The following is a 21,968-nucleotide window of genomic DNA, read 5'->3' on the forward strand; positions in this document are numbered from 1 at the left end:
ATGCAAGCAGAACACTGTATACATAATAAACAAATCTTAGAAGAAGAGGAGGAGGAGGAAAAAGAAGAAGAAGAAATTGGGATGGGGCTGGAGAGATGGCTCAGAGGTTAAAGAGCACTGACTGCTCTTCCAGAGGTCCTGAGTTCAATTCCCAGCAACCTCATGGTGGCTCACAACTATCTATAATATGAGCTGATGCCCTCTTCTGGCCTGTAAGCGTACAAGCAGGCAGAGTACAGTATACATAATAATAAATAAATAAATCTTTTTAAAAAAGAAAGAAAGAAAGAAACTGGGGTCAATATGCTCATACCTTTAATCCCAGCATTTGGGAGGCAGAGACAGGCAGATTTCTGTGAGTTCAGGCCAGCCTGGTCTACATAGCGAGTTCAGACCAGCCTAGAGCTACATAGAGAGACTTTGTTATAAAAAAAAACAAATAAGTTTTAAAAATTAAAATTAAAAAGAGAGGAAGGGAGAAAGAAAAGAAAAAGAAGGAAGTCGGGATGCTTTCCTTACAGACGACAGAACACCTAAGTGGCCATTAACTTGAGCTATAAAATAGAATTAAACTTGATCTCTGCTGCTCTAATTCTGTGCTCTCAGAGAGGCCTTTGGAGGTCACATATGTGGGCACTAGGGACTTAGGGCTGGCTAGCTCCTTTGAAGTCTCATAGCAGGCTGTTCCTTTCCTTTAGTGCCTGTCACGTTCTCCGTTTCAGCTCTGTGTGTATGTGTGTCTCTGAGCTGACTGAGGCAGGGTCTCCACTGAAATCATCTTCGTGTTTCACAGTGTTTGAGGTCAGTGACCTGCACAAAGTGTAAAGGTTGACTGGCTGCCAGTCCCACCCCTGCCCCTTTTTCATCAGCCTGTGCTGTCTTAGAGAGCACCTTTCTTCAAGTGATCTGCTGAAAACGCAGCAGGCTGCCATTGACTGTGCTCACAGGACAGGGCCGCTCTTCCTAGATGAGGCTGTTCCCTGTCCAGCCCGGCCTCCAGAGAACAGCTGCCGAGGGTGCTGACCACAGAGTTATTTAACACTCAGCAAATATGAAGTGTAGCTGTTAATTAGAGCACGGACTTCATACCGAGACTCTGGGCTTGGATCTTGGTTCTGCCATCACAGGCTGTGTGAGCTGCAGAAAGTCATTAACCTGTCCATGTCTAAGCTCTGCCATCTGTACAACCGTGACACTTCCTCACAGAGCTGTTGAATGGATTTAGCTAAGTAATACCTGTTCAGTATTCGGGGTGGCGCCTTGTGCTTAGTATGTGCTTGGTTGAACTGCTAGCCGTTATTTTACTTTTTAAAAGCTTGGATCTGGGAAATGGCTCAGTGGGCAAAGTGTTTGCCAGGCAAGAGTAAGGACTGGAGTTCAAATCCCTACACAAATGCTGAAGAGGCTTGCTGGCCTGCTAGTAAGTAACTCTAGGCTCAGAAGACAGAGACGGGAGAACCCTAGAGTAAGCTGGCTGGCGAGAGCCAAAGGAGGCTCTGGGCTCAATTGAAAGGTCCTGCCTCAATGAAAGAGCAATCAAAGATAATTCCAGACATTAACTTTGGGCTGCTATATGCATGTGTTGTAACCCTCTACACATACAAAACATGCACAGATACGTACACCACATACGTGACAGTGGAGGGAGGGAGGGAGAGAGAGAGAGAGTGTATGTGGGGGGGGTGACCCTGTGAGCCAAAGGGGCAGCTTCATAGGCTGCAAAGTAATGGGGGCTGGAGTGTGGTGAGCAGAGTCAGGGCTGGATCTGTGTCCCTGGTAGGGAGTTGCAGCGAGAAATTGCTGCACGGGACCTTTTCCTGGTGCCTTCAGGAGATGTTTGAATGCACCTCAGGAGTAGGACCCTAAGAAGAGCAGTTGGGCAGAGTGGGAGCTTCTCATTCTGGGTGGGGGGCGGTCTTTGCAGGCCTGCGGGTTCTGATTGGCTAGCACTCGGGTAACCTAGGAGTCCCTGGGTAGGCTGGCCAAGACCTACAGGTTCAACCGAGCTTTCTATTTTCCCTTGGAGTCTATAACTCAGCAAACATTGCTTAGTGCTAAGGCACTAGGTGCACATGGCCAGCCCTTAGCTCTCCCCGCAATGAGGTGTCACATGGACTCTGTTTCAAGCTATATAAATTAGTCTTCCCTCCCACCCGCTTCCCTCTGTCCCCCTTCCTCCTCCTCGTTGTTGTTATTGTTATTGCTGTTGGTGTTGCTGTTATTACTGTTACTTTTATTTTGCAGTACTACAGCCTAGCCCAGGGCCTTGCACATAGTAGGCAGGTGCTCCAGCCTTGAGCTCCACTCCCAGCCCTGAGCCACTGATAGATAGATCATGGTTGACTAGGTAGCTGTCCTGATTCCTCCTCTCTTCCAGACTCCTGCCAGGTAGCAGCAGGCCAGCTACAGAGTCAGGCACACTGTCTCCTGTGCACCCGCTGCCCGGTCCCCTGATAAGAACACAGTGATGTCTAGAAAGCACAGGTCTTCTTTCCTCTGGATGGAGCAGAACTGGAAACTTAGCAATGCAGTTAGAGAAAAGTGGGCAGAGACACAGCTCACTGGGAACCAGAGTTGCCTTTGGCCTGGTGCAGTAGCCAGCTCCTGTCCTCCTTCAGGCAGTGCCAGTGTCCATTATCGTGCATGGTGCCCCTTGCCCACCAAGCTTGAGATCAAATTGGTCTCTTTTTTACAGGTCCTACTCAGGGTCCTCAGGCATTCAATTGACAGAGTCTGAAACATCTATTAGTCACATGGCATCTGTTCTCATAAGAACTAAGCACAGGACAGGAGAGATGGCTCAGAGGCTAAGAGCACTGGCTGTTCTTCCAGAGGTCCTGAGTTCAATTCTCAGCAGTCACATGGTGGCTCATCTACAATGAGATCTGGTGCCTTCTTCTGGCCTGTAGGCATACATCCTGGTGGAAGAAAACTGTATACATAATAAATAAATTAAAAAAAAAAAAAAAAAGAACTAAGCACGGAGTGTGTGCAGCCTCCATCTCATGTAGCAGGGCTGCTTATTATGGGAATGATGTACGCTCGTGTGGAAGACGAGCAATGAGCAGCCATGACATCCTGGGTCCATTGTCTCTTTGAGCTTCAGCGGAGTTCTGGGGCCACGTGAAGTTAATACTACGTATGTAGCTGGAAACCGAGGTCCAGAAAGGTCAGAGGACTTGTTTGAGGTTCAGCCTGTCAGGGACAAAGAACTGGCTCCTTGGCTGTGGCAAAGGTTTGAATCCTAGGCCCTTTCCCCGTCTCTTCTGATCTTTTCCTCACTTTCTCCAGTGGTAAATGGGATAATGATGCTTGGGCTTGAGCTAGGTTTATGAGAGGACTGGGTACCAGCTACTGACCTACTCAGTTATTAAAGGCCTGCTGTGTTCTGGTCCTCCACAGGGAGGTCAGCATCCCTAGAGAGAAGGCTACCTTGTGGTTAGTATAACTGGACTAAAACATTATCCTCTTCCTGAAGTTTCTGATGGACTGAGGGGTCATGAATGAGCCTACTTTTTTGTTTTGTTTTGTTTTTTGAGACAGGGTTTCTCTTCTGTAGCCTTGACTGTCCTAGACTCGCTCTGTAGACCAGGCTGGCCTTGAACTCAGAAATCCTCCTGCCTCTGCCTCCCAAGTGCTGGGATTCAAGGAATGCACCACCACTGACAGGCGAGTCTTTTTACATAGTTGAATCCTGTGTAAGCCTCTGTAAGCAGGTGTGTAAGCTGTATGTCACACATGATGGCCTGTGTGAGCCTCTGTAAGCAGGTGTGTAAGCTGTATGTCACACATGATGGCCTGTGTGAGTCTCTGTAAGCTGTCTTTAAGTAACAGTTACTGTGCCTTGAGTCTCTAGGATTCTGTTCCTAGCAGCCAGGTTCCTCTGCTGCCAGCTTCAGAAACACCCACAGTGGTGGGTGGGCTTTGGGGGCCACCTGCTGTGCCCACAGAGTTCCCCAAGAAGCTTGTGCATGTGGAACCTCCCTCCCATGTCTTTATTACAATATGTTGCAGGTCAATGTGTGTAGAATGGTGTGGGGGCATAATTTGGAATTTACAGCTGATTTCTCCCCCAAATCTGCCCAGCACCAGGCCTGTCCATCTGCTCAGAGACCAAGGTCAGGGAGGCCTAACAGTCTACGTTCCTTCTTCTTCTTGCTTGCCAGGGTCAGGAGAGTAAAGGGCTAGCAGAGGCCACTGCCCACATACGGAGGGAGAGGAAGATGGAAGAGTTGTGGCAAAGCTGTCTCGGTCACTGTGTGGTGTCCCTTGGCTAATAGACTGCCCCACCAGGCCGTGCTGGGGACAGACTCTGTCTGAATAGGAGGTGGGCCCAGCAAGGACACTGGGTCACTCAGTGCACCTGTACTTCAAGTGAGTTTGGGGCCTGTGGTGATGCTGTGGCAGCAGGAAGAATGTGACCCATTTCTGCCTCCTCTCCTCTGTGGGGAGCTGGGCAGGAGGCTTTGAGACAGGCTCCAATTAAGCTTTTCTCAGGCCTGCATGTCACCTAAGTGTCCAACCACACATTTCCTGCCACTGGAATCCTGTGGTCCTTGTCCCTGAACTGAACGAGTAAACGAGCTTACCGCCTGTTACTCTGCAACCTTGGACTCTGCCAGTGGGCTTTCCTGTGGAGATCAGGGTCCCTCATGGATCAAACACCTCTCACTGTGTGCTCCCACCCTCTTCTTCCTGCCAGATTGTGAGCCCAGCAGTGGACCTGTTTCCAAGGTGATGGGTTAGTCCTGCCCATAGCTAGGTCTCATAGCTGCTGCCCTAAGCAGTCCAGCTTCCCGGAGACCCTTCCCGTCCACCTCCCCAGCTCCACTCCCCCTGCAGGGCTGCGAAACAAGACCCGCTTCTGGTTTATACTAGATGACAATTTTTTCTTTTCTTTCTTTCTTTCTCTGTCTGTCTCTGTGTCCCTGTCTCTGTCTCTCTCTCTGTCTCTCTCTCTCTCTCTCTTTTTGAGACAGGGTTTCTCTGTGTACCCTTGACTGTCCTAGACTTGCTTTGTAGACCAGGCTGGCCTCAAACTTACAGCAATCCACCTGCCTCTGCCTCCCGAGTGCTGGGATTAAAGGCGCCACCACGCCCAGCCAGATGATAAATATTTCAATGCCCTTTGACTTGTTACACATCCCAGGACGTGTGAATGCTGCAGGGACAATTGGGAGAATTACAGCTGATACAGTCTAGTAAGTCTGTCCCCTGATTGATGTCACAAAACATTGAAACTGCAAAGGTCAGCAGCTGTGGCAAGGCTGTGTGAACCCTTCCCTAACTGTATGCTTTTCTGGACGTCTAGCTTGCGGAAGAGGGGCTCCTCATCGCGTCTGTCAGTGTGGATGACAGTGCTCGCAGCCTTAGGACCATGGCCTTCCTCTGGCCAGTCACTGAGATTGCAGGAAGATGGGATGCTGGTGATTTTTAGGAGGGCATTGTGGGGCTTTTGGGCAAGCAGCGCCCCTCCCCCCATTCTGCCTGCTGGAGCTTGTGACAGAACTCAATGGGGTGCAGACAGCTAATGCCTGAGCCTGGAACTCTCCCTCCCGGGGAAGTGCTGCCACTGCTACCTGAGAGAGCCCTCAGGCTGTCCACTCTCCTTGCGCTCTGGGTAGTGGCCAGTCACTGTCACTCCTTGATCTCTGCTGAGGCTCAGTGCAGTGGTGGAGGTCGTCAGGCACTGCCCTGGTCCTTCATGTCTACTCAGATGAGATGAGCTCTTTTATCCTGATCTTTGCACTCTGTGTCATCCTTTTTTTTTTTTTTTTAAGATTTATTTTTATTCTATGTGTATGAGAAATTTCTCCCATGTATGCATGCATGTGTGCCATGTATATGCCTGGTGCCCAAGAAGGCCAGAGCAGGGCATTGGGGCCTCTGGAACTGTAGTTACAGATGATTTTGAGCTGCTCTATGGGTGCTGAGAATCTGCAGGAGCAACCAGTGTTCTTAACTGCTGAGCTATCACACAGGAGGTCAGGTCCTGCTGGCGTTCTGTGACATAGGCTTCTAAAGACTTAAGGCTTTTGTTGTGAAACATGACAGTCTTCGGTGAGTCATTTTAATTTAAAAACAAGAGTATTAGCCAGCGGGACATTCACAGGCCAGCTTTGGCAGGAACTTCTGCTCCCTCTTTGAGGCTTGGTGGTTTGGGAATGAGGGATGACATTCCATGTGGGTGGAACGGACTTAGCCCCTGAGCTGGATTACCGTGGTAAGTGCCCAGGTCTGAGTATATATATATACCTACACTTAGTGGCAGTGAGGACAACCTTGGAAGCCTCCTACCAGTCCCCATGGCATTCGGTCTTGTTTCTGACCACTTTCCTGAACTTGGCTCCCTTTGGAAGCACTGGCTGTAAACCCCACCCCCACCCCCCACTGCCACTATAGCATGAGCTAGCTCTTTGGAGTATGCACTGTCTGATCCTCTCTCACTCGAGCCGCAGCCAGCACTGCCCATGCCTGCAGAATGGAGGCGGCCTTGTGAGCCCTCTTCCCTGTTCTCTTGATACCCTTCCCTAGTTAATGGGACAAACACCTGGGAGATCCCGAGGGCATCTCCCTTGAAAACAGTTTGCATTTTGATTGTCAGCTTGTCAGCCAGCTGGGGAGGAAGGAAACCAAGTCCTCAGCGGCTCTCAGAGGGGAGGTTCCTCCTTCCTTGGATTCTGTCCTGTTCCGAGGTAGCTGGAGACAGAGGAAAGGGCTAATTGCTGGCTGTGACGCAGCAAGAGCTGCTACCCAAAGGCCTTCTGCAGTGTTACTAGGTCCGCTGTAACTTAGTAGACACGTGTGCTGAGAGGAGAGCCCATTGGAACGAGGCAGGGCCCTGCAGAGCAGGCACCAGGCGCTCAGCCCAGGAGGCCACCCCTGGAGCTCTAAGCTGGATCTGAGAATCCAGAATTGTCATCCCCAAATCTGGGCAAAGAAATAGGTGGCTCACAGGCTGAGTCTGCTGCCTCTGGGGACACAAGTGAAGATAACGAGCCCTCATACCACAGTTCCCCCACCCCCGATTGATTTAATAATCTAGTTCTCCACGGTAGAAGGCTCTAGGCTCCCTGGCTCCTACAGCTTGGGAGATAAAGACAGAAAACCTCTGGAGGGAGATGATTGTGTTTGTTTATTATTATGATTTTATGTATATAAGTGTGTGTGTGTGTCTGTGTACTGTGATCATACCTGGTGGTGCCCACAGAGGCCAGAAGAGGGCATCAGATCCCCTAAGTTGGAGTTAGAGATGGAAGTAAGCTACCATGTGAGTTCTGGGAATTGAACCCAGATCTTTTGGAAGATAAGCCAGTACTTTTAAACACTGAGCCAGGAAGATGATCTTGGAACAGTCTGCTGTTCTGGGGGCATCTGCAGAGAGCTTGCCGGTCTGCTTTTGAGATGAGCAGGTCTGTGGCTCGATGAAGAGGCCATGTGCCGTTCATGAAGAAGTGGGACCGGCCTTGCCCTGACAAATGCATCCCTGTCTTAGTTTCCCCCTTCCTCTTTAAAACACTTTTGTATTTCTCAGTTCAATTAGAATTGTAAAATGTGCTCACACGAAATTGATAGGACTGTGGACAGTGGAGTTGATGGAGCTCCCATGGGCTCACGTTTCCACTCTGGCCTCCTTCTGTGGAGGAGACCCACGCTCTGTGAACTTCCTGGCGAGGCTTCTTCCTTAAGGTTAGAGGGCCTGACACTAGCCCTTCCAGCCTAAAATTGACTGACAAGAAAAGAAAACAGTTTCCTGCAGGGAGCTGGGGCAACAAGCCTAAGGGCAGCTGTGATGTCAGTAGGTCACAGAAGAAAGGGGTCTTTGTGTCATCCATTCTTGAGGCGCAGGGTTTCTTCTGATGTCCTTGATTACAATACTTCCTTCTAGGACCAGCCTTGGTCGAAGACCTTCTGAGTTGGGGTATGAGAGTTGCATGTACTGTCTAAGGAGCTGGGGGACCCTGCGTGTTACCCAGACTCTGCGTTACCCACTCCTTTGGGTCTTGACAGAAGCTTACAGTCCCGGGACAGATAGGATTAGAGGAAGATCCGAAGCCGGATCCTGTAGGCGAGCTGGTTCCTGACTTTAGGTCTTAGACCATGACTTGGCCAGGTTTCAGTGTGCCAGCTGCTCTCTGGGGAGGAAAAAAAGGAAGTGTGCCTTTCTTTCTTCGTCTCTGTCTCCTCCTGCGCAGAAGCAAAACCTCTGGTTTTTAGTTGGAACTGTGGAGCCTAAGAACACAGCTCAGAGGTTGGAGTGTTGGAGCAGCCGAGAAGCTGCCTCAGCTTCCTCTTCCTGTGTGCTTTGTCCACAGCTGACACGCCTGGGGCTCCTTCTTGCTGTGGTGTGCACTCACTTAAGGGCTGCAAAAGACAGCAGCATGCTCAAGGGACATTTTCAGCCAGTTGGGCCAACCAGAACTAAGCAGATACTCGACATAAATCCAATTATAGAATATTTTACACACACACACACACACACACACACACACACACAGAGGCTACTATCAGCCCTTGATGTTTGAGGATTATCTGAAATGTCAAATAGAAGGAGAAGCCACTGTGATGTCCTGTATCTGTATTTCCAGCCATTCAGAAAGCTGAGGCAGGAGAATCAGTTGAGTTTAGTTCAAGGCCAGCCTGGGTGACATTGCAAGACCCCAACCTCCAAATAGAAAAATTAATTAATTAAAAAAAACTGGGCCAGGCATGATGGTACACACTTTAATTTCCACACTTGGGAGTAAGAGGGAGGTAGATCTCTGTGAGTTAAAGTCCAGCCTGGTCTACAAAGCAAGTCCGGAACAGCCAAAGCTGTTACACAGAGAAACCCTGTCTCATTTAAAAAAAAAAAAAATGGCACCTATCATCCCAGCACTTGGGAGACAGAAGGATCGTGAGTTTAAGACCAGGGTGGGCTACCCAGCAAGATGCTGTTTAACTGAAAACATAAGCTGGCACGCCTTTAATCCCAGCACTGGGAGGCAGATCTCTGAGTTCAAGGCCAGCCTGGTCTACAAAGTAAGTCCAGGACACCAGAGCTGTTACACAGAGAAACCTTGTTTCGAAAAACCAGACTCCCTCCAAAAAAAAAAAAACCAGAAAAGAAAGAAAAAAATAAGGCCCTCAGCACTTGGGAGACAGAGGCAGGCAAATCACTGTGAGTTCGAGGCCTGCCTGGTCTACAAAGTGAGTCCAGGACATCCAAGGCTACACAGAGAAACCCTGTCTCCAAAAAATAAATAAATAAATAAATAAAAATAAAATAAGAGCTGGGAGGTGGTGGCACACGCCTTTAAGCCCAGCACTCGGGAGGCAGAGGCAGAGAACACTGTGAGTTCCAGGCCAGCCTGGTCTACAAGTGAGTCTAGGACAGCCAAGGCTACACAGAGAAACCCTGTCTCAAACCTCACCCCCAAAAAGAATGAGGGTGGGTGAGGGGCATGATGGCACATGTCTTTAGTTCCAGTACTTGTGAGGCAGAGGCAGGTGAATTTCAGAGTTCAAGGCCAGCCTGGTCTACATAGTGAGTTCCAGGACAGCTAGGACTACACAGAGAAACCCTGTCTCAAAAGAAAAAAAGAAAGTAATAAATGAGTCTGGAGAGATGGCTCCACAGGTTAAAAGCGCACTGGCTGGTCCTCTAGAGGACCCAGGTCAATTTCCACCAGCCATGTGGCAGCTCACAAATGCTTATAACTCCACTTCTAGGGGATGTGACACCCTTTTCTGGAGGTGTATTGTATTTAATGAGAGCTGTGGGTCTGTTACAATGCGTTTCCGAGAACAAGGCTGCACAGGGCCCGAAGCAGCCTTAAACCACCTTCTGTTTGCCCTCAGCCACACTTCAGGCGCAGCAACCTGAGTTGAAAAAGGTGCAGGCAGATGTGTAGACACACACTGGCATAGGCAGAGTACAGTCAGGCACCTGGGTGTCATGACTCAGGGGGAGGGGAGGATGCTTCAGGCTGAGGAAAGAGCAGGTGCAAAGGCCCAGAGGTATGTAGAGCAGGGCGTGGCTGGCAACAATGACGTGCGATCAGACAATTTTTCTTGGCTGCAATTCCTGCCTCTGACGCAGTACAGTTGTGCCTGATAGCCGTAGAGCCATCTGTAGACACTAAAATCTGCAGATGCTCAAGTCCCTTGGGTAAAATGATACAGTGTTTTCATATCGCTTATGTGTGTCTTGCAGTAGCTTTTTTTTTTTTTTTTTAAAGACAGTGTTTTATAGTGCGGGCTGGCTTCAAACTTCCTAAGTACCTGATGATGACCTTGAACTTCTGATACTGCTGAGTTCTGGGATTATAAGTGTGTGTACCCGACTCAGTTGTATGCGATGTTGGAGTTCCAACCCAGGTCTTCCTGTAGGCTAGGTAAGCACTGTGGGTGGAGTTGCACCCCAGCCTTCCAGTACACTCCGTCCTTCTCATTCATCCATCCAGTCATTCATTTGTTAAACATGGTGTCACATTCCAGCACATGAGAGGCAGAGGCAGCTGGATCTCCTAGCTTGAGGCCAACCTGGTCTATATAGCAAGACCATGTCTCAAAAACCTACATAAAGCTGGGCGTGGTGGCGCACGCCTTTAATCCCAGCACTAGGGAGGCAGAGGCAGCTGGATCTCTGTGAGTTCTAGGCCAGCCTGGTCTACAAAGTGAGTCCAGGAGACCCAGGGCTACACAGAGAAACCCTGTCTTGGGGGGAGGGGGGAAGAAAAGAAAAGAAAGAAAGTCTTATGGGGGCTGGAGATGGTAGCTCAGAGGTAGAGCACCTTCTGCATATGTGTGCTTCTGCTCAGAACAAAACCAAGAAATGTCTGTAGACACTGGCAAATGTCCCCTGGGAGGTGAAGTTGCCTCCAGTGAGAGCCACAACTGTACAAGGAACACAGTGGTGAACTTGACCCCAGGATCTGACCCCTGCCCCTGCTGCGGACACAATGAAAGGGGCCTTTTTGCTTCCTTCATAGCCTGCTGGTCCTGGGAAAGAAGTCTCCAGGTGGATCCTGGACCCTTTAGTTTTGTTTTTTGTTTTTGGTGGCCTTTGGGGCTTTCTCTGAGCCAGGGTCACTACTCAGAAAGGAAGAATCCTGTCTTCTGGCTCTGAGGGACGTCCCTGCATCCTCCTCCTGTTGTGACTATGGAGATTCCATTGGCAACTGTGTTGATGCTCCTCTTGTGACAGGTGAGCTGGCTTAGACTTTGCTGTGTCAGAGCCTCACTGAGGGACCTCTGTGGGAGTGCTGTGCACCTGGATTCTTCTGAACTTGGCTGCAGCAGTGAATGGGACAGGCAGGCAGCTTGGGTAGGAAGGGTAAATATATGGAATTAGAGCCACTCCTGCACCAGAGATCTGTGGCCAGAGAGAGCGGTTCCCCTACATGGGCCTCGGGGGCGTCTTGTACTTGATGAAGCCTCATGCACCGGGACTGAAACCAGGGCCTGTGGGGAGCTATGGAGAAGTTGTAATGTGTATCCTTTGTACATTTACCATGTTTTCTTTGTAAAAAAAAAAAATATGTAATAATTTGTGTGTGTGAAAGCACGTGTGACAAATGTGTGGAGGTCAGAGGACAACTTGGCAGTAGTCTTTTCTCCCACTGTGGGTTCTGGGGACCACTCTCAGATGGTCAGGCTTCCATGGCATGCCTCCACGTGCCACTCACCAGCTCAGTTCACCAAGTTCTGCTGTGTGCTCCTTCATGCTGTCAACCCACATCCACACATGGACACTGTGTGGTGTGTGTATGCGCGTGCACGCATGCATGCACATTTTATGCATGTGTGTGCCTACGTTCATGTCTACAGAGGCCACTGAATGCTGTACTCTACACTTTCCATTTTATTGCCTTGAGGGACACAGTCCTCCTCCCTTTTTTTTTTTTTTTTTTAACCTAGGTGCTCAGGATTCCAACTCAAGTCCTCCTACTGGAGCGGCAAGTACTCTTAACCCCAAGGCATCTTCTCAGCACAGAAACAATCAAGAGTTAATTGCCACTATGGAGCTTGTGCCTCTTAGGAACCAAAATGATGGGTCTGAAGAGATGGCTCACAGCTCAAGAGCTGCTCTTTCAGGTTTGGTTCCCAGAGCCCACAGCTGTCTGCTGTTCCGGGATCTGATGTCCTCTTCTGGCTGCTGAGAGTACTGCATGCACGTGGTTCACAGTCATGGATGCAGGAAAAACATCCATACACGTAAAAACAAAGAACTCTAAAACAGAAACACCACCACTGGGTATTTCCTGATGTAACCACAGTGTCACCATTACACTCAACATGTACAACACTGGCACAGTATTCTTGTGTAGTGCATGGTCTCTAGTTGTGTAGTAATGTCTTTCATAGCTCTCACCTCTGTTTGTAGGGTGCAGCTCAACATCAAATCCAGGCTCTGCCTTAGGGTCCCTTCATGGCCTTGGGCAGATTGCTTAGCTTCCCGGATCCTCAGTTGCCTCATCTATAAAATGGGAATAATTCCTACCTTGCAGGCTTGTGAAGTCTAAATTTAAATAAAACAGTGCATAGAGCCTGGCTGGTTCCATGCCAGGCAATTGGGAAATGCCACAGCCACATCATAATTACCACTGTTCTGCAGCATGGCCTGGCTTCACACAGCAGGAAGGAACTGGGGCAGGTTTGAATTTGGGTTGGCATGCTCAGGACAAATTCCTAATCTCAAGCTCACCCCCCCAAGAATGGCACTGCACCCTGAAAACTGAGTGACTCGCCTGAGCTGTCATCAGAAGACAAGTTGTCCAGAGTAATGACTGAGAATGGAGCAGGTGGAATTTTTCTGTGGTACCTATGTCCTTGGAGGACCTTAGGTGCCACCCTGTGCGGGATTCCAGCAGAAGCTATACCTCAGGCCTGCCTCCCTCTCCCTGGCCCAAAGCACATTTTTAATGATTACTGGGCGGCAACAGAGGAGCCCAGATGACCTGGGTTCAAGTCCTGACTCAGGCTGTCACATACGAGCCGCTTGTGTAGCCGACAGGGTCAGTAGTGATGTGGGTGGAGTGCCTTATTTACAGGGCCGGGGAGAGCTTGGCAAATGGCACACACTGTTGAGCACAGCGTCCCCTGTGCATGCCTTGGCTTCCAGGCCGACTTGCTTCAGTTGTCACACCTACAGAGGAGGTGTGGTACTGGTGGTCATCCTGCAGCACACAGGACTCAGCCTGTGCATGTCTTCAGGGCGATGTCCAGAGACCCCTCCAGTTCTTAACCCCCTCATTCCTTTGAACCAGCTCGGGCCTGGTGGTTGAATTTGGAAGAAGAATGGAGAGAAAGAAGCTTGTGGGTTTTACGCATGTAGACCTTTAAAATTTGTTTATTTATTTGTGTGTACTTCATGTGGAATTCAGAAGACAGCCTATGGGAGTCAATTCTCTCCTACAAATATATATATGAGGGTGTATGTGTGTGGTGGTTTTGTTGTTTTTACCAATTTATTTATTTATTGGTTTGGCTTGTTTTTGTTTGTTTGTTTGTTTGTTTGTTTTTGGTTTCGAGACAAGGTCTCTCTGAGTTAGCTTTGGCTGTCCTGGACTCACTTTGTAGACCAGGCTGACCTCGAACTCACAGTGATCCGCCTGCCTCTGCCTCCCTAGTGCTGGGATTAAAGGCGTGTCCTACCACCACCTGCCTGTTTTTTTATCTTTAATGTATGACACTAAAGGTGTGCTCTGCTGTGGTAGCCCAACTCCCTAGCCTCTTTAAAAAGAACTTGCTATTTTAGAACAGAATCTCACTAAGTTTAGCCTTGAGCTCACTCTGTAGCAAATCAGGCCTTGAAATATAGACCCTCCTCCTCAGCCTCCTAAAGCTCACCAGCAGTGGCTTAACTTTGAACTCCTGTCATTGCTGCTGTCCCCTCAGTCTTCCCATCTTATTCCTAGTAACAGTGACTCCTCTCCGCGGCATGCGCCCTGTGCTCTGTGGCAAGGGCTTCTTAATCATGGCGTCTCATTTGCTCTCAACTCAGGGCAGGTACCACTGTCATCCTTCTCCCACAGATAAGGAGACCAAAGCTCAGAGAAGAGAAGGCTGTCCCCTGTAAGGACCACCCCCGTGCACCCTCACTCTTACCCACGGAATGTGGATCCTGCGGTCTGTCAGCGCTGTTAGCCCCCAGCCTGGCCACAGGTCACCGTTCTTCACCTAAGACTCTTACAGTCACCTCCCTTTTCAACCCAATGCCTGATTCTGCCTCAGTGACCCTGGGTGGCTTTGGGTGACCCTGCTGATCTGGGTCTGACCTGGCTATTGCCTGGCTCTGGGCTACACAGTAGCTACTCTGTGCCTGAAAGCCAAAATCAATCCGACAAAGGCCTTTATGGCCTAAGTGATCCACCCCAGGCTCTCCCCTGCCCCATGTGCCTCTGCCCGGCCCTACTTTCAGCGCAGCTCTCACACCCCGCTCTGGCACTCAATCTCCTCGCTTACTCACCCTCCATGGTTTTAACTCCAGCACTTCTCTCTCCCTTTTTGCTTATTGTCTGACCTTTGCTCTCTGGAATGCCCAGAGTGGTCATTTGGATTAGTTTTTGTCATCACTGTGTGTGAGTGTTTATATCAATGGAAAAGTGAACACATTTCCCCAAGGGCACACACTGGTGTCAGGGACCAGGCATTGTCTCAGCTGCAGGAACTTCAAGCTACCCTGGTGCCTAGCAGTCAGTCACAAAGCCCTGCACTGGCCTCACATCTCATGCCTGCCTTTGTAGGACCCTTCCTGCCTCACAGGTGTTAGATAGGTGACATTTGGGGTGTCTCTGCCTCACCCAGCATTGTCCATATGTCACATAGAGGGTAGAAGACAGGAGGATGGCCACTCTGGCTCAATTCCTTTTCACCTGGTGCAGGAGGACAAGGGCCCTAGGCTTCATCCACCCCTCCTAGGGTTCCAAGGACCTTGCCTGAATAACCAGTGGTCTTGTCTCATATACCTTCTACCAGAAGTTGTGGGCAGGAAAGGAGTTTTGTGCAGCCGGCCTGCCTCCTGTTTAATTCCTGGCCTGTGGTGGAGGTGAAGAGTGCCAGTGTCGCGCAGTCAGGGCCTGGCCATTCACTCTGCACACTCTGAAGTGGTCATTTCCTTCTTCTTTGGGCCCCAGCCCCAAGGCTGCATCAGCCTTGATTTCGTTTGCCTTGTTTTTTGTGTGTGTGTGGTTTTTTTTTTTTTTTTTTTTTTGAGACAAGGTCTCAAATAACCTAGGCTGTTCTGGTCTTAGCTCCCTAAGTAACTGACTCTTGCCTCCACTCTTGCCTCCACTTCCCAAGTCCTGGGCCACTAAGCCAGACTCCCTTGGTTTTTTAGACCATGTGGATGTGACCTCGAGGATCCCCCCTCAACGCAGTCAGCTGGCTCCACCTTCAAGAGCAAAGCTAAGATTTAAGAGTAGTTACAGACTAGACTCAGGCCAGTCTCCAGCAAACGGTACAGGGTGTGGGTGGCCACCTAGCAGACATGGAGCCACACAGGCAAAGACCAAATAAAACTGCTATGCCCTGCTCCTTAAGGGGGCAAGCAGGTGGGAGCCCAGCAGTGCAGAGTGACTGCTCAGTTGGGGGAGGGCAACGCTGAGAACCAGAAACCCACGAAGAGGCAGAGGTGCTTCCTCCTGTGCTGGCTGGAGGAGCCCTGTCTGCTGCAGCTGGGGTGGCTGCCTTAGTGAACACTGGGGGCAGTGGGTCCTGTGAGACAGGTGGGTAGGGGGCAGCAAGCAGAGCTGTCATCTCTGACCGGCAAGGGATCCTGTCCTGGAGTCCTGCCACTTCCTGTCTCCTTCACCTACTCTTGGCCTTCACCCTCCATTCTGCTTGGAAGGCCACTTAGCTCAGTCACAGTGGCAAGCTGGACTTGGATCAGCTGAAGGGCCCATGAGTCTGGAGCCTCGGTTTCTTCCTGGCCTTCTGTGTGCTCTGCTGCAATGCAGGTCTTCCTTTGTTGTCATTTTCTGCGCATCTGACTCATCAGTGTCTCTCCCTAAAGCCCCATTTTTGCCCTAGTCCCACTCTGCTCCGGAGACCCTGGTGCCTCCCAGGCCTCGTTTCCTTTCTGGCTCCAGAGATCTCTGGAGATGTTCTCCAAAGGGCGAGTCTGGTCCTGTCTTTTCTCTGGAGGCTTCTCAGTGCTATTTGTGTAGCTTGCCCTCTGGCCTGTCCCTGGGCCCCCAGGCAGTCTCTCCTCACAGGAGTCCCAGCAGGTCAAGCTCCTGGAAGCATGTCCCCAGGATGCGTTCTGTTTCCTCCTGTGCTCTTTGCCACAGTGTCTGAGACGCATTGTCCTGAGTTTGACTTGAATGGTGTCTGTCTGCCCTCAACTCAAGTTTATCTCTCTGTATTCTCGAGGTCTGCCATTAGAGGAGACAGCCCAGGGATTGCTCACTCAGTGTCTGTGCCTTCCTCCTCCTCTTCCAGCTAACTCCTAGTCGTCCTTCACGACCCAGGTCCAGAGCCAGCCTCTGTGCTTTTCCACACACTTGTGCTCTGCCATTGCTCACTGCTTTGGGTCAAGGCCCTGGGTCTTTCCTCCTCATGCCACTGAGCTCCTGGAGGGCAGGAGGCAGTGCATGGCACAGTCTGTGGTTGGCTCATCATAGTATCTTATTTGTGCTGTTGGCTGTGTGTATTATGATTTCCTCAGCCATTTGGTTATCTCTGGCCAAGAGGACCCTGGTCTTAGTGCCCCCCCCCCTTCTGTATCTCCACTACCTGTGCCAAGAACAGCTTGATAAACCCCCTTGATCCAAGTAGTAGTCTGTGTAAGACTGTGGGCCCTTGGCAGTTTGGGAGGCCTCCTTCCCTTCTGGACCAGCCATATAATGTTGGGCTTTTTATTTTAAAAAAAAAAAAAAATTACAAGTCAGACACAGGGGGACATACCTTTAATCCTAGCACTTTCTTCTGGCCTGTAGTTGTACATGCAGGCAGAGCACTGAACACATAATAATAAATAAATATTAAAAAAAGAAAGTTTATTTTTTAAAAAACCAAATAACTAATTAACTCATTACAATTTTCAAGGTGGAGCTGGAGGGTGTGTAGAGTGTTAGCTTAGCATGCATGAGGCCTTGCGTTGGATTCTAGCAGTCAATCAACCAACCAACAAAGATGACTCCCAGACAAGAATATCATAAAGAGGTCAAAACATGTGAAAGTATCTTGGTGATATGTGCCTGTATTCCCAGTACTTGTAGGCAGTAAGATTAAGAGTTGAAGGGCCAGAGCTGGGCCATGGTGTCAAACGCCTTTAATCCCACCACTGTGGGGAGCAAAGGCAAGGGGATCTATGAGTTCGAGGCCAGCCTGGTTTACAAAGTGAGTTCAGGACAGCCAGGGACACAAACAGAAACCCTGTCTCAAAAAACAAAACAAAATAGAAAAAGAATAAGGTGGGTGTGGCTTGGTGGAATGCTTGCCTAGAATACATGAAGCTTTGGGTTCAACCCCCAGCACTGGAAAGAAAACAAAAAGCAGGCGTGGCAGTGCATGCCTGTAATCCCAGCACTGAGGAAGTAGGAAGAGTTCAAGGCCATTGTCTGGTACATAGTGAGTTTCAGGCTCCAGGGTGGGCTCTGTGATACCCTGTAAAAACAACAACGAAGGAGGAAGGAAAGGGAGGGAAGGAAGAAAAAAAGAAAAGAAGGGAGCCTCAGAGCGGTGGCAGTGGACAATAGGTCCTGGCGTGGGGACCCTTGTCACTGTGAAGCCTCCAGTGCACGAAGCCAGCCGTCATCCTGTGTCCACCCTGCGAAGCACACAGGATGGTGACCAGCCTTGAGTCCCACTGCTGGTCAGTGACAGCTGGTTGGAAGCAGAAGCCAGCTCCTGGAGCACAAAAAATCTCTGATGCTGCACAGGACTAAGGCATCGTGAGCCTCAGTTCCCATCCGTGTCATCTGGGACCGCTGTCTACGAAGGCCTGTGTCGTCCTGGCCTTCTGATGCCTCCACTGAAAGTCACAAAGCTCCCCTCTCCTCCTTGGAAGGTCCTGAGCCCCGTGGACAGGAGGATAATTAGTGATCATGGCAGTTGATGAAATAAAAGCCCCTCAGAGGTAGGAGGAGGTTCTCTTTTCATCTCTTTTTGAAGGACTGTGAGAACTTGGGTGGGAAGTTCCCCAGGGTTCCTTGGTATTTCAGTGCTTTGATATCTGGAGGAAGAAGAGAGCAATTAATTGCTATAAATGGCCTGTTCCTATAGGGCTGCTGTGATGGGTGGGGGGGGGGGGGTCAGGCAGCCATCCTCTAGATGGAGGGACTCACACAGTGGTGCCTGACTAGGGGAGGCTGTTAATGTACCACTGTGTGGGGCTGGGAAGGTGGCTCAGTGGGTAAAAGCAGTTGGTGTGTAGACATGAGGACCTGAGTTCAATTTCCCAGCACTATGTTTGAAAAAAAGAATGGCCACGTGTGCTTGTAACCCATTGGGGTGGGGACAGAGATAGGCAGATCCTAAGGACCCGTCAGCTAGCCAGACAGCCAAAATGGTGAGCCTCAGGTTCAGTGTGAGACCCTGTCTCAAAGGAATGAGGCTAAGGGTGATGGAGGCTTCCATAAGAACATGCTACACACACACACACGCACGCACGCACGCACGCACGCGCGCGCACACACGCACGCATGAATGAACCCGTGTATATATGGAGAGAAATCCTTTGTAGAAGTGTGCCTTCCTCACTTCCTCAGCTTCTCAGCAGCTTTGTCTTCAGAAATCAGGTAGGGAGACATTCCCAGGCTCAGAACCCATTGCCTCAGGCTTGGAGGGATGAGCAGGGATGAGAACTTGGAGGCCACTCAAGGCTGGATGGGAATGCCTTGGCTGGCTGCCACTGGTCCCCATAGTAGGCCACTTCCACCAGGTTGGCTAGGATGTTGTCCAGTCGATGAGGTTGTCGGGGAAAGGCCAGAGAAGCCATGTTCTTTGGTTCTTGGAAGAGGTGTGTTGCCATAGAGAGACTGCAGCCAGGCTAGTCAGTGTGTAAGCCTCATTCGTGACTGCTGTATGTGTGACACATTTCTGTTTCAGCGGACAGCTGCAGATGTCATCTATACACACAGCTGGATACAGCTGGAGCACAGGAGGCAGAGGATGAGGAACCTGGCCTTGGTATTTGAGGTGTTTGGTGGGTAGGAGGTCATCTCATGCAGAGGCAAGGACTTCCCCATCATCTGTCACACTGAGTCATTCAGGTCCCATGTCTCTAGACAGAGTAAGTAGCCCAGAGGAGGGGCTGTGCACTGTGTGGAGCAGACCTGCCTCAGCCGGAAACGAGAGGCTTGGTGCATACTCAGCATCCTGTCTTGGAGGTGTTGGAGCAGGCTGCCTGGGCTTGCCTGACACACAGGTATTTCTGGACTATGACAGAGCCCATGGCCATAGGCTTTGCGCCAGCCACTCTGTTCCCTCAGCATGGGGGCGTGTGCACCAGGTCCTGCTGCAGCAGCCACTGGGCCCTCCTGGCTCCTCCCATGCCCGTGTTCTATGTTTCCACAGGGCGGCACCTTCCTATTTCTTCTCAGCCGCAACCCTCCCCTTAGAGTTGAGCATCTTTTTGCCTGAAGTTAGTTTCCAGAAGCCAGGTAAGGATGTGAGGGGAAGGCTCTGTTGTGTGGCCGAAGGACAGCGCGTTGTGGAGGGAGGTTGGGGGAAGCCTTGAGACCAGACTCGAAAGGTGAGCACCACTGGCGTCACTCTCTGACGGCCTTTCTCCTTGCTCCCAAATGCTGCTTGGTTCGTCCAGTGTGGGGCTTCTTCTTCCTTCCTATTTGCTCCTTGCACTGTTGGGACCTGAACCCAGTGCCTTGAGCACCATGAGGAAGGCACTGTACGACTAAGCTGCTCTGCCTGATGTGTGGACGGTGCTGCTGAGTTTTCAGGCTAAGATTTGAGTAGACTCTCGCTTAATAAAGGTAAACATTTTGTTATTGTGTGTGATAGGAGGCAGGGGCAGCAGTGACTCGTGCACATGCGAAGTTGGTTCTCTCTGTCCACTTGCATGTGAGTTCTAGGAATTGAACTCAACTTGCTGGGTGTGTGCAGCAAGCGCCTTTACCTGCTGAGCTATCTTGATTGCCCTGGGTTAGCACCTTGTGTAAACTCTGTGTGTTATATGATGCATTTCTGTCTGCTGTGAAGCATGTGTGCATTTAGGAGTTACAGAGGTGGTTTGTGGTGGTGCTGTGTTGCCGACAGTGCTCAGGACCTTGTGTATGCTAACCGTGGAGCCACACCCCCAGATTTCATGCCCTTGTGGGGGGTGGCGATGTGTCTGTGTGTCTGTGTCTATATGTATCTGTGTGTGTGTGTCTGTCTGTCTGTCTTGGGGGGGGTGCCTGTATGTCTGGGAGGGTGTATCTGTGGGGGAGGTGTCTGTGTATATCTGTATGTCTGGGGGTGTATGTCTTTGTGGAGGTGTGTCTGTCTGTGTGGGGTTATGTCTATGTGTGTGTGTTGCCTATTTGTGTTTTGGAAACAGGTCTGCTGTAGCCCAGGCTAGCCTCAAATTCACTATGTAGCTGAGGATGACCTTGAAGTCCTGATCCCTCATCTTCTAACTCCCAAGTGCTGGGATTATAGGCACGTGCCACAATGCCTAGCTCCTTTTTTAAAAATTGTTTTTATGCCTTAAAATTATTTTTGAGCCAGTCATGGCAGCATGTGCCTTTAATCCAAGCACTTGGAGGCAGATGAATCTCTGTGGAGTTTGAGGCCAGCCTGCTTTGCATAGGGAGTTCCAGGACACCCTGTCTCAAAAAATAGAAACTACTTTTGATCTAGAGTCTCATTTTATAGCCTCACTGTGTAGCCCAAGGTAGCCCCAAGCTCGAGGGGCTCCGTGCCTCACCTCCTGGGTGATGCATTACAGATAGGAGTCTCCATGCCCAGCTCTCACGGTGTGTGCTTTTGTTTCGGGCTGTTGACAAAGTAAGTCACTCTCTGTCTGTGGCTGGCCTGGGACTCAGGTTGTTTCAAGCTTTTGGCATCCTCCTGCCTCTACTTCCCAGATGCTGGGATTACAGTTCAGAACCATTACACTGGCTTCCTAGTGTGTTTTAACATGGAAGGCAAATGGTGCAACCAGAGGACAGCAACCGTTGTGACCCTGAAGGGCCCATCCTACGGTCTAGCACAGCTTAAGGGTTTTTTGGTTGTTGTTGTTGGTGGATTTATTTTTGATTTTTTGATTTTTTTGATTTTCTGAGACAGGGTTTCTCTGTTTGGCAGCCCTGACTGTCCTAGACTCACTTTGTAGACCACGCTGGCCTCGAACTCACAGAGATCCGCCTGCTTCTGCCTCTTGAGTGTTGGGATTAAAGGCGTGTGCCACCACGCCCAGCTGATGGTGGGTTTATATATACATTTTTTCTAAGATGTAAGATCCGCCCCCCATGGTTATAAACTAATATTTGCTTTCTTATAAACTTGAGTGTGCAAACAGCATTAGCTTCAGGTTTATAAATAAAAGTGAGCACAAGTGGCTGTACTTGTAATCAGGGCCAATCAGGCAGGTCAGAGAGAGGCCAGCTTGTCAGGCTCCTTATCTGCAGTGATAGACCCGCACAGGCCAGCGCCAGCCTCTCACATTCTTGGCTTCTTCTCCTGCACTGCCTCCTACATCTTCTAAAGTGCCGTCGGCTGATCCACGTGGGTCTGTACAGAGGCTGGGTGGGAACGAAGCCTTGATGTCCTTGCAATCTCCCACACTTCCGTGCCCATCTCAGCCTGTGATCCTCACAGTTCTCTCCCTGTGTGCATCTTGCACATTGATCAGGAACCTACCTCTTCTCACTGTTCTTTCCTGACCAGCCATGCTTCCTGCAGCCGAGGGCCAGGCTCAGAACTCCCAGCTGTATGTGCATGCAGTGTCTGGGTATGTGTCTTAACCCTTAGTGTTTGTATTTACTCTGTCAGATGGAATTTCCTGGCAAGGCACCACTTTATGTACAACATGTGGTTTA

At 50.1% G+C, this 21,968-nt stretch overlaps 1 protein-coding gene across 2 annotated transcripts in view; it reads left to right on the plus strand.

Annotated features, from left to right (window-relative positions):
- Ctnnbip1 (catenin beta interacting protein 1) overlaps nucleotides 1–21,968 on the plus strand; it is a 50,863-nt gene that overhangs the window by 2,605 nt on the left and 26,290 nt on the right. Inside the window, exon 1 of one of the 2 annotated variants that reach the window (XM_051172189.1) lies at nucleotides 19,448–19,589. The exons of the other annotated variant lie outside the window; for it this stretch is intronic. The gene's annotated coding sequence lies outside the window, so the exon portion shown is untranslated. Of the gene's footprint in view, nucleotides 1–19,447; nucleotides 19,590–21,968 lie in introns of those variants that run through there. 2 annotated transcript variants of the gene reach the window in all.

This window comes from Acomys russatus, chromosome 29 (genome assembly GCF_903995435.1).
Source record: "Acomys russatus chromosome 29, mAcoRus1.1, whole genome shotgun sequence".
In the NCBI taxonomy this organism is placed as follows: domain Eukaryota; kingdom Metazoa; phylum Chordata; class Mammalia; order Rodentia; family Muridae; genus Acomys; species Acomys russatus.